Source organism: Leptopilina heterotoma, unplaced genomic scaffold (assembly GCF_015476425.1).
Source record: "Leptopilina heterotoma isolate Lh14 unplaced genomic scaffold, ASM1547642v1 Lhet_135, whole genome shotgun sequence".
Lineage (NCBI taxonomy): Eukaryota > Metazoa > Arthropoda > Insecta > Hymenoptera > Figitidae > Leptopilina > Leptopilina heterotoma.
Window position 1 is genome coordinate 2,770,955 of NW_025110854.1, and position 12,365 is coordinate 2,783,319.

The 12,365-nt window shown below is 27.0% G+C and overlaps 2 protein-coding genes across 5 annotated transcripts in view; one reads left to right on the top strand and one right to left on the bottom strand.

Moving 5' to 3' along the window:
- Positions 1 to 4,624, top strand: part of LOC122497697 — a 49,583-nt gene extending 44,959 nt beyond the window's left edge. The window contains exon 5 of the mRNA XM_043604962.1: positions 4,422 to 4,624. The gene's annotated coding sequence lies outside the window, so the exon portion shown is untranslated. The remainder of the gene's footprint in view (positions 1 to 4,421) is intronic.
- LOC122497695 (small conductance calcium-activated potassium channel protein) overlaps positions 1 to 12,365 on the bottom strand; it is a 659,102-nt gene that overhangs the window by 202,274 nt on the left and 444,463 nt on the right. The window lies entirely within an intron of this gene.

Consider the following 12,365-nt stretch of genomic DNA (forward strand, 5'->3'; position numbering starts at 1 on the left):
TCGTACTGATTACAATAGTCTATATTACTGCTCGGATATGTGACCACTTTTTGTTATGATTACTATAGCTGTTGTAAGGAGTACAAACATGAAGGTATCCCTTACAACAGCTATAGTAATCGTTCCTACTAAATTCTTAACACATTACATAGTCTTCGTAATCATTCCAAAAAGTGGTCACATATCCGCGCTGTAATGTAGACTATTGTAATCATTAAAAATAATTTTTCTCCGTGTAATATACAGTGTAATCGGCCCTGATAGTTAGCAATACCAAAAAGAATACAAATTACTCCAATATATTTATAGCGACTAGTTCTAACTATATTAGTGAAGATAGGGTTTTGAAATATTAAAAGTTTTATATTTCAAACTAGAATTTCTCTAAAAAAAAATTAAAAGAAATTTTGGAAAAACAAATATAACAAATACAGTTGCTGCAAATTTATAAAAATTATTTTCATTTCAATTCAATTATTTTCTAAAATTTTTAACAAAAATTCTTCTTTAAATTAATTATTTTTATTAAATTTTGAAAACTCTCTTTGACAATATTTAAATCCTTATGTTTACAATTCAATATAACGATATTTCATCGATTATTCGGAAATTTTTCCATCAAATATAAATTAGAAAATAAAAACTTTAAATAAATTTTAAAAAATTAAATTAAACTTTTTAAAGAAATTAAATCTACACAATTTTTAGTTAAAAGTATAAAAAATTCAAACATTTAAATATTATAATTTGAAACCTTTTCAAAATTCAATTATTTCTAAAAATTCACGCTATAATACTTTCTCTCTAAATTGTAATTAGTAGAAATATTTACTAATTGGAATAATTGCCTGACTTTTTGCTTTTGAATTAGTAAATTTTACTATTAAATTAATAGAAACTACTATTTAATATTAAAATATGCTAAATTCTCATTTTAACTTTTTTAAATAAATTTATTTTAAATAGTAGGGGAGACTGGGGCGAAAAGTCAAATTTTGCATAAATGATTTTTTTTTTGGAATATAATCCGCTTAGATGCAAATATTTGTACATCAATATTGTAGGGCAACTTGTCCTCTACAACTTTCAATAAAAAAGTTCCTGATATTTTTGCAAAAAATATATGTTTTGTCCTTTTTTGAAAATTTTGTTTTTTTTTAACTTTTCGCCCCACCCTGGGGCGAAAAGTTAAATTCTATTTTTAGCCTACTAAAACTATTTTCTGATAGGTGTTAAGTAGTAGATAAGTTAAAGTATACGTAAACAAGTAATTTAGTAAATAAAAGATCTTTGTTTATTTGACAAAAGCTTTAGAATAGTTGTAAAGTTATAAAATTGAAATTTCAAAAAAAAAAAATTTTTTGGTTTATTTCACGTTAACCGGCTTATTTTTTGACAGAGTACTTGCCCAATGCCAAATAAATAATGTTTAAACAAATAAACCCAAAAAAACGAAAAAAAATTTAACAACATGTAAAAATACATTTAACTTTTCGCCCCAGGGTGCGTTTTTGGCTTTAACAACAAATATAAAAAATCTGACTAAAGATATTTGGCAAATACCTTCAGGTATCTCTTCAGGGGACCCAAATAATGAAGTAAAAAATCGCGATAAGAATAAATTCAAAAAATATACTTAAAAGTTGATATTTTCTTTTTCGAAAAAATTTTCAAAAGTAGGTTGAAAAAAAACTTTCAATATCGACACCACAAAAATAAACAGAATTGCACACAACTCTGAACATTTATTTAGGGTGATAAGACCCTTCTATAATTAAAATTGCAATGCTCTAACTATTTTCGTTCGAAAGATAATGAATTTTAACGGTTTTGGCAGTTTAACTTTTCACTCCAGAGTCTCCCCTAAACTCTGCTAATTCAAGAGAAAAAAATTCAGTCACTCATTCAAATTCGAAAACTTTATTACCAATTTAAATATAGAGAGTTCAATTATTATCTTAAATTTTAACTGAAAATTCATATTTAAATCAATTTTTATTAGAAAATTCTACGAGAATCCAATTATTTAAATACAAAAATAAATAATTTATTGAATGTTTTTTAAAATTGAATTCTGATTTAAAGAATTTTATCAACAAATTTTTAAATTGGTAATTAAAATTCTTTTGACGAATTCGAGCTCGGAGCAATCGATATCTTTATGTTTTATAATATTTTCAATTATTATCTAAAATTTTAACCGAAATTTATATTTAAATCAATTTTTATTAGAAAATTTTACGAGAATTCAATTATTTAAATACAAAAATAAAAAAATTAATTGAAGAATTGAATTTTTTTTATAATTAAACTCTCATAAAAGAATTTTAACAACAAATTTTTAAATAGATAATTAAAAATATTTTGACGAATAATTTTAATTTTCGAGAAATTAGATTAAAATTGTATTAAATATAATTGAATTTCTGTAAGAAATTTGATTGAATTGACAATAGTTTTTGAAAACAATTGAAATTTTGCCAAGAATTTTATTAAAAATTTTCAAAATAATTGAATTTTGGAGAAAAATATAAAGAAAATTTAAATTTTTACTATAATTTTTTAAATAAATTTTTTAAGAATAATTTCATTTATCGAGAAGTAAGAATTAAAATTGTATTAAAAATAATTAAATCTCTGTAAAAAATTTGATTGAATTGAGAAAAGTTTTTAAAAATAATTGAAATTTTGCCAAGAATTTTATTAAAAATTTTGAAAATAATTGAATTTTGAAAAATTTTATTATTCATAAAGATAATTGAAATTTTGACGAGAATTTTCTTTAATCTTTTGACCATAGTTGAATTTCTGCGAAGAATTTGATTACTTTTTAAAATAATTGAATTCTTGAGACGAAATTCAATAATATATTTCTAATTGAATTTTTTTTGTGAAATTTTATTGATATAGTAGCTATTAAAAATAATTGAATTCTGATAAATTATTGAAATTAATTAAATTTTTACCAAGAATTTTATTAAAATTATTTTGAAAAAAAATTGAATTGTTAAAAAGAATTTCATTAAAATTTTTGAAAATAAATTAATTCTTTTAAGAAATTTAATTATAAATGTATTCACAATAATACTTAAATTCTAATAAATAAATAATAGGAAGGCTTTATAAAATAATTGAATTTCTTTGCTGAATTTTATGAAATTTTTTTAAGAATAATGACATTTTTTGAGAAATTCTACCTATTAAAATTATATTAAAAATAATTGAAATTCTTCAATGAGTTTTATTATTTATTAAAGTAATTGAATTCCTAAAATGAATTTTATATTTACGAAAAAATTGAATCCCTGTAAAAATTTGATTATATATGAAAATAATTGATTTATTTCGCAGAAATTTATAAAAAATTTCTAAATAATAGAATTCATGTAAAATTTTAATTATTTAATTAATTAATTCATTCAAAATTAAAATTTTACAAAATTTCAAATTAAAACCTTTTAAAGTTCAGTTATTTATGAAAATTGTAAACTCTTTTAAAATTGAATTACTTTTGAAATATTTAAGAAAAATTAGATTTCAAGAATAAGCACAATAGTTTTAGAAAAGAAAAATTTTCGAAAGATTCCGATCAAAATTCACTGACTTTTCTAGGTTTCCAGGTTGCGTGGTAACCCTGTAATTTGATTTTTTGTAATTCTCGTTGGTATCAATTTTGAATTATGTCTTCTTATTCTTAAAATTACAAAAATATTATACATGAAGGCAGGGTATCCAGTAGGCCTAGTATCCAGCGTCCAGGAAATGAGTGAAAAGCAGGAATTGAAGATTGAACAGGAAATTATTTGATGCGGGAAATTTACGGAAACATGCTTTTTTCTGACATCAGGAATTTTAAGCATAATGCTCGAATTAGGTCGATAAATCCTATAAAGGACAGTAAATTTGCCTAAAGTCCGTAAAAGTCATTTTTTTAAAAAAGAAGTCCGTAATTTGTTTAATAAAGTACGAAGAAATCAAAACTGTACTATATAATATGGAGAATTTTTGAGAAGTTACAAATGATTGCAGACTTTCAATTATTTTAAAAAGTAATTAAATTCTTCACAGAAATTCTAATATGTTACAACATTTTGAAAGATTTTCTTCAAAATTTCAATTATTTTCAAAATTTTTTTTAAATTCAATCATTTTAATCATTTTTTATAAATAGTAAACTTTTTTTAGAAATTCAATTCTTCGGATAAAGTACAGAAAATTTGAAGTATATACTGAATATTTTTAAAGTTTATCCTAAAATATTCCTTACATTTCACAAAACTCAGTTTCATATAATAAGCTACATCCGGTACTCCATATCAGTTTTGCAAAATCTGATAAATTTATGCTAAATGCTTTATCGTCCAATACCCGCTTAAGATACATAACTATAAATAATTATTAATTAAAATTTTCTCTTTCAGGTACAGCTTCTTCTACATGTGACCGCAATTTTGAATCCTATGGACATCCCATCCAACGGGTTTGAAGGAAATTAATTCTGCCTAATGAAAATTCAACTATTTTCAAAGAATCTTAATTAAAAGATTCCAAAAATCTAATTTTTTTAGATTTTCTAAATTAAATGATTCAAAAGTTCAACAATGTCATTAAAAAATATTTGAATACTTATTGTTTGGTACTTTTTCACAAAGAATTAAATTTTAAATAAATTAACAAAAGTTATACACTCGAAATTGAATTTTAGTAATTAAAATTTATAAAGATTTAAACTTAAAAAAATGTATAATTTAATTACTTCCAAAAAATTTAATATAATGTAATAATGCATTATTTCTTAAAATTTTAACAAAATTACTTCTCGAAATGAATTATTTGTTGCAATAATTTTCCGAAAATTTAATAACTTAAAAACTAAAATTCAATTGTTGATAAAAATTCTGATGGAAATTCTGTTTAGTTTTTTTCAAGCTTTTAAGGTGAAGGTTAAAAGAAGATCTTTAAAGTTATTTATTATTTTGAAGAAAAGAAATATTACTTTTTATTTTAACTATTAGTGGGTTTGAAGAAGAGCAAATTATCATTAGGAAAAAAAATAATAAATAATAAAAATTATCTTAAAAACTAATTAAATTTTTAACAATTATAATTAAAAATTATTATTTTATTATTGTATTTAAAACATTGCATATTTCTCATTAAGATTAATTTAGTATTTGTTTAGTAAATATTTTTTCTAATAAGCAAATTAAAATGTATTATTGAAAATGTAATTTAACAAAATATAATCAATTATAACAATTTGTATATTTATACCTACACAAATTATAATTTTTTTAAAATTAAAATTTCCAAATATTGTTTAATTAAAAATTATTAATTACTATTTAACAGTTTGGAAAATACATACATGCAAAAGAATTAAATCATTTATACAACAATTTGAAGCATTATCTTATACGTTAATTTTAAAAAAGTTTACAATTTATTCACAAAAATAATATGATTATAAATAAAGTAAAATAATAATCATATTAAATCTAAATACCTTGAAAAAAATTTTTTAAACTGAATATTAATTATGAGAAATATAATCCTGTTCAAGCAAGTAAATTATTACTGTTTTTTGAAATATAAAAAAGTTTATGTATATCCTGTCATTACAGGAGTGTAGTATTGTCTGTTTTTTTCCATTCACCAATAATTTCCTTGTGAATATGATTTCATTAAAGTATTATTCTAATTTTTTGGATTTTAATTTTTTATTTATATAATATTTTTAATTAAAATTTTAATTTAATTTAAAAAGTTAAGTTTATAATATTTTAAAAATAAAAAAGTAATTAAATGTAATAGAAAATATTTAAAAATAATAATAAAATCCAATAAAAACTATTCCCAGTGGGCACAAAGACAAAAAACGTTCTTTAAACGTCTGTAAAACGTTTAATGTCTGACAATTTACGTTCAAAGAACATCCGAATGTTCCGGAACATTATTTTTTCGGAACACTGGGTTTATATTTAAGAAAATAATTGTAAAATTTTCGAATAACACATTAAAATAAATAACCAGGGTGGCCACCAAAACTGGTGAATAAAATTCACGTCTATTTCCCGGTTTTCTCAAGGTTTCTGGGAAATTTTCAAGGTTTTTTTGTTGGTTCAAATTTTACTACAGTAATACTTAAAAAATTTAACTATTTCCATATTTTTTATTATTTTCTATTTCCGAATTTTTTATAGGCTTTTCTTACGATTCTGAACAATCAATCGAATAGATTTTAAAAAATTCTGGGTTGACACAAATATTTAATTTTATTTTTCCCTGATTTCCAGACAAAATTTTCACTTTTTTCCTGACCATAAAGAATATTCTGATTCACTCTAAAAATTATTTAAAACATTCTATTACATTTACTTACGAATTTCTTAAATTATAAAATTATTCGCAAACATCAATAACTAAATTTTTAAATAAGTATGTATTTAATTATTATTTTTCCATAGGAATTAAAATTCTTCGAAACATTCAAATTCAAACTTTTTTTAAATTTAACAACTTATAAGAAAATTATTACAAGTCGAAGACTCGAAGTGATCGTCTTCTTCATATTTTGTAATAATTTAAATTACCATAAAATTTTTCAAAAAAAAAATTAAATTATTTACAAAAATCCTAATAAAATTCGTTGCAAGAATTCAATTATTTTCATAAATAATAAAATTCTTTACATAATTTCAATTATTTTTAATTGAATTTTAAAAAAATTTCTCGAAAAATAAAATTATCTTCAAAAATTTTTTGCAAGAATTAAATTAGGTACATTTCACAAATAATGAAATTCTTCGCTGAAATTAAAAAATTTTCAAAATTTACATTCTTAATACAAGTTTTCGAAAGAATATAATTATTTAAATAAAATGTAATAAAATTCGTTGCATAAATTCCATTATTTTCATAAATTATAAAATTCTTCTGAGGATTTCAATTATTTATAATACAATGTAAAGTAAATTCCTAGAAAAATGGAATTATTCTCTTAATTTTTTTGTAAGAATTTAATTACATTTCACGAATATAATTAAATTCTTCGTTGAAATTCAAATATTTTCACAATCTACTTTTTTAATAAAAGTTCTCAAAAGAATTCAATTATTTAAAAAAATGTAATAAAATTCGATGCAGGAATTCAATTATTTTCATAAATACAAAGATTCTTTACATTATTTTAATTATTTAAAAAAAAATTTGAAAAAATTCATTGCAAGAATTCAATTACTTTCATAAATTAATAAAATTTATCACAGGATTTCAATTATTTTTAATACATTTGTAATTTTTGTTTTTGTTTGACCGTATTACTCAACAAATATTTTTAATACAATTTTAAGTAAATTCTTCGAAAAATATCTCTATTTTCAAAAATTTTGTTAAAATTCTTCGAAAGAATTCAATTATATATTTTATCAATTACGTATTTTTAAAAATTCATGCTATAATGCTTTTAATATTCAATTATTATCTAAAATTTTAACTAATATTCATTTTCAAATCAATTTTTATTGAAAAATTCTACAAGAATTCAATTATTTAAATACAAAAATAAATACTTTATTGAATAAATGAATGTTTTTTGAAACTAAATTATCATAAAGAATTTTATCAACAAATTTGAATTTTTTCGAGAAATTTTAATAAAATTTTCAAGAATAATTAAATTTTTCGAGGAATTCAATTAAAATTGAATTAAAAATAATTGAAATTCTACGATGAATTTTATTATTCATGAAAATAACTGAATTTTTGTAAAAAATTTATGAAAATAATTGAATTATTACAAAGTTTGCTTAGAATTTTATCAAAAATTTTTTTTTTTAATAATAGAATTCTTTTGAAAAATTTTATTAAAACTGTAGATATTGAAAATCATTGAATTGAGAAAAATTTTTTGAAAATAATTGAAATTTGGAGAAGAATTTTATTATTTTTAAAGATAATTGAATTTCTATGAGAATTTTTGAAATTTTTGAAAAGAATTGAATTTCTGCGAAGAATTTTATTACTGCTGAAAATTAATTGAATTTCTGCAATCATTTGTAACTTCTCCAAAATTCAATTTTTTCCAGTTACTTAAATAAAAATCCCTGACTTTTTCTTAACTTCCTTGACCAATTTTACTTTCCCTGACATTTTCCTGAATTTCATGATTTCCCTGACCTGTGGAAAGCCCGGAAAATTTTAATTTTTTCAAAAAATAAAATTTTAAAAATGGTCAAAAATTTTTTTTTCAATTTTAATAATATATAGTACTAAAATTCAAGGTTTATAAAAAAATTCACGTCGAATTCACGGTTTTTTCAATGTTTGACAAAATTCACGTCCATTTCAAGGTTTCGAGGTCCGGTGGCCACCCTGATAACATTGATTTGCTAAAAAAATATTTCACAATTTCTTTTTACATAAAAACTTTTAATTTTAACAATATTATTTACTTTTTTCATTAATAATATAATTTATGTATAAAAATGTTTTATCATAATCTAACCCGTCTTCGATAGCGCCGTGAAAAATGTTCTCACACGCAACACTATTTTTCCTATACGGTGCATTTTTAGTGCGAATGAGACACTAATAACAACGAGACTACTGACAATTTTAATTAAGTACATTGGGACCGGTCTGATGAATGTGGTCGGTTGTAGCGGCGTGCACGCGACACGTGCTATACATACAACGTAGTGTGTTTTTACGCCACTTGGCGCTGAACATCGTAATATTCAAGTGGTAATATTTAGAAATTAGAACTTACCGACCGTAAATAAAGTATAAAGTATATACTAAGTAAATATAATTCTATTGAAAGAGAAATAATTATTACTTGTCTATTAATGAAAAGTTTATAAATATTATGTCGTTACAAGAGCGTTATATTGCCTGTTTTTTTTTCATTATCAAATTTTTTCCTTGTGATAATGTTTTTGCATGCAAGTATTGTTTTTTATTGAAATATTGGATTGAAATATTGGAACTTCATAAAAAACATTCTGCAATTTTTATTTCTATTATTGTATACCAATTTTCAATCTTAATAATCTTTTTTATTATGTTTCCTTTTTTTATTTTTCTGTAATAAACCATGTAATTTAAAGCCATGGACAAATGTCACTTCCGCCATCTGTCGCGCAAAATGCGCGGCGACATATCAACAGTTTATTCTAATATCGATCTTACACACACATACATCCTACACTAAAACTGACATTTCCCACTTTAAACATTAATTTCTCAATAATTTAGCGTTAATTTATCCTACAAAATTGATTAATTTCATCCTAAGATATTCCTTTATTCATTTCAATAGTTTTTTTTAACTGTTTTCATCTAATTTGTGAAATATTATAACGAAATACGAAGTGACGACGAAGTAACGACGAATTCGTCGTAATCTCGTAGTTCACCCATCCGCAAGGGTAAAATGAATGTAAAATTAGATTTTTAAGTTTAATTAAGTTTATTTTATATTTTAATATTAAGTTTTAGTTATTTGTAAGCTGACTAGCAAGTTTGTCTCTTGTTATCCCTCTTACATGTATAAAAAATCTTCCCCTTCCGAGAGGCAGATTTTTTATGCATAGAGTTATTGGGTATAAAAGGCGACGAAAATGCCCAGTCAGAGAGTCACTTCGCCGCCAACCCTTGTAACGGAACTACTTCCGTAGTCTCCTCCTAAATAAAACTTTAAATAAAATTTTAAAGACCAACTTAAACTGTTGTCCCTTTTTCTTTTACCTACACTACTACACCAGCTCTTGCACTATTACCGTACACACTGGCAATACGGGATTTATTTCCTGATTTTGCGCGTGAGTCGGTACTATAGTACTCATTTCACCCCGTACGAGAGTTACGCACAATCATACGTCACTGAGAGTTGCCACTTTTGACAGTGCTTTGCGGGAATTTTTTTCCTGTTCTGAGCTCTGTGCAGGAGGCAAACTTTCGACGAAACCCTTACACCCACAAGCTATTTAACCCCAATTTACTACCACACTGATTATAGCACTACGGGAAGAAATTCCTTGCTCTGCTTAATGCGTGAGGTGGTCGAACGGGACGATGGCTTTTGGGGTTAATGGGTCTGACGTCACTGAGAAAAACTACCACCTTTGACAGAACTTTGCGGGAATTTTTCCTGTTCTGAGTTCTGTGCAGGAGGCAATTTCTCAAGACGACAGCAGTATGACTATTGTGTAACTCTCTTCCTTCCCACTACAGTACACAACTTTATTTACAACTTTTTCTAAATTTTATGATTAATAACAATTAATTATTATCTTTCAGACTTTACTTAATTTTGAACTTCTCTCATAAGTGAACCATTAACCAACATCCATTTACAGATTTATTAATTAATTCTGTGTAAATGCACATTTCCAACACCAGAAATGTAAACAAACCATTCTAACCTTCAAGTTTGTTTACGTTTGTGTGTCTAAATTCCACATCGACTTGACGCATTTGTTTTGACAGAAAAGCTAACCCCTAAATTCGGTCTGCTTCTGAGCCTTTAAATCTCGAAGTGCCCAGTCGATTATCGATTATCGAACTTCGAGAGATCGATTCTCGATTATCGAACATCGAGAGATCGATATATCGCTGGCGTCACCGTTTAACGCCGGCTACGGAGAAGCTGCCTTCCCCTAAGGCCCAGCTACTCTGACGTCACTGCCAAGGTGCTACGAAAATATCAATCCGTTCTTTGCCCGGTCCCTTCCCTTCACACGGTGACCGGTAACAAATTGGCGCCCAACGTGGGGCAGGATTATATTATCCGACCTTTGAGTTCTGATGGACATCAGAACTATCACCACAACCTGATGTCTCCAACCTCTAAACGAGCTACTGTGCACACACCTTTAACCTCCAGTGCCGAGAGTAGAAAGTTAAGAGATTTGCCTATCCGTAGAGCACGACAGCTCTACCGTACACCACCGTACATTCGCCGTACCCCAGAACGTTTAACAGAAACCCTCTTAAACGTAGAGTCTGCGATAATTGACGGTCTAGTTGAATTTACGGAAACGAATCTCCACACAGGTATGACAGAGACAGAGAAAGAAGTTTCTAACGCTTCTACCTCTGACGTCAACCGTAAGGGGGATAACACAACTGGCAACTCTCAACAATCTCCTCCACCAATCACTTCCGGGAGTGAAATTCAAAACCCGGTGGCGTCCAACTCTACAGCTGTACACACAGACAACATGGTGAATTCACACCAAACTACCGATTCCCCTAGAACCTTTCACGGGGTGGAAACGGAACAAGTCCGTAACATGCTTGATACCATGGTCGTATCTGCACCTCAAGGTTCGGAATCAACAAGCGGTTCTTCCGTAACCATTCCGCCAACATTTCCGTTGGCAATGCCTTCAAATCTAACCGCAGAAGATTGGATGGGACTAATTCGGGCCTTCCAGTCTCCTGCTCCACCTTTCCCTGAGTTTTACGGTCACGATTACGAGGATCCACGAAAGTACTTACACAATTGTGAGAGATACTTCCGTACCGCTCGTACGGATCCCGATCAACGTACTCAGCTCGTAAACAAAGGTCTTAAGGGGGATGCTCAAAAATGGTGGTCCCTATATAAAGATTTGTGTTTTTCTTGGGATGATTTCGAATCATTTTTCCTGGCTAAATTCGCAAATCCGACTGCCGTAATGCGTCTTCAGGCTTCTTTATACTCCCATACACAGGGAGAAAAAGAATCAGTCGCCGTATTCCTACAACAAAAATTCTTGCTTGCCAAAAGACTGAATGTGCCATTATCCCCAATGGAACTGACGTCACTGCTTCTCGAATCCGTAAAACCGGCATTACGTTGTCTAATACGGCCAACTAATCCGAGTAGTTTTCCGGAACTTTTAGAAGCTGCTACAAAAGCAGAGAAGGATGTAGCCGACTGTGCTGCCCGCAAACCCACTCCGGTTAGAGAGGAAGCTCCTCGGAAGCCCAAACCGGAAAATACGGATAGTAAACAGTTACGGCTGCCGCCATGCCACTATTGTCCGGAGCACCATTACCACCGAGATTGTCCCGTTTTTCAAGCCCAGCGACCTCGTTCGACTCCGGAAAACTGGCGAGCTCCGGCGGGGGCAAGTGCCCCAGCTTCCGTCGAAACAAAGCCCCAATCTTAAGCTCGATTTACTCGACATCCCAAAATTTGCCACGGGCCCGCGTAAAACTCGGAAACCGTTGGCTCGTGGCCGAAATCGATTCTTGTGCCACACATAACTTTATTAAGTTATCACTACTCACTGGCCTAGAACGTTCTCGCTTACTCCCTGGACCACCTCAAGCGCAGCTTGCGGCTAAAGGTGCTTCCGTAAAATTACACGGCG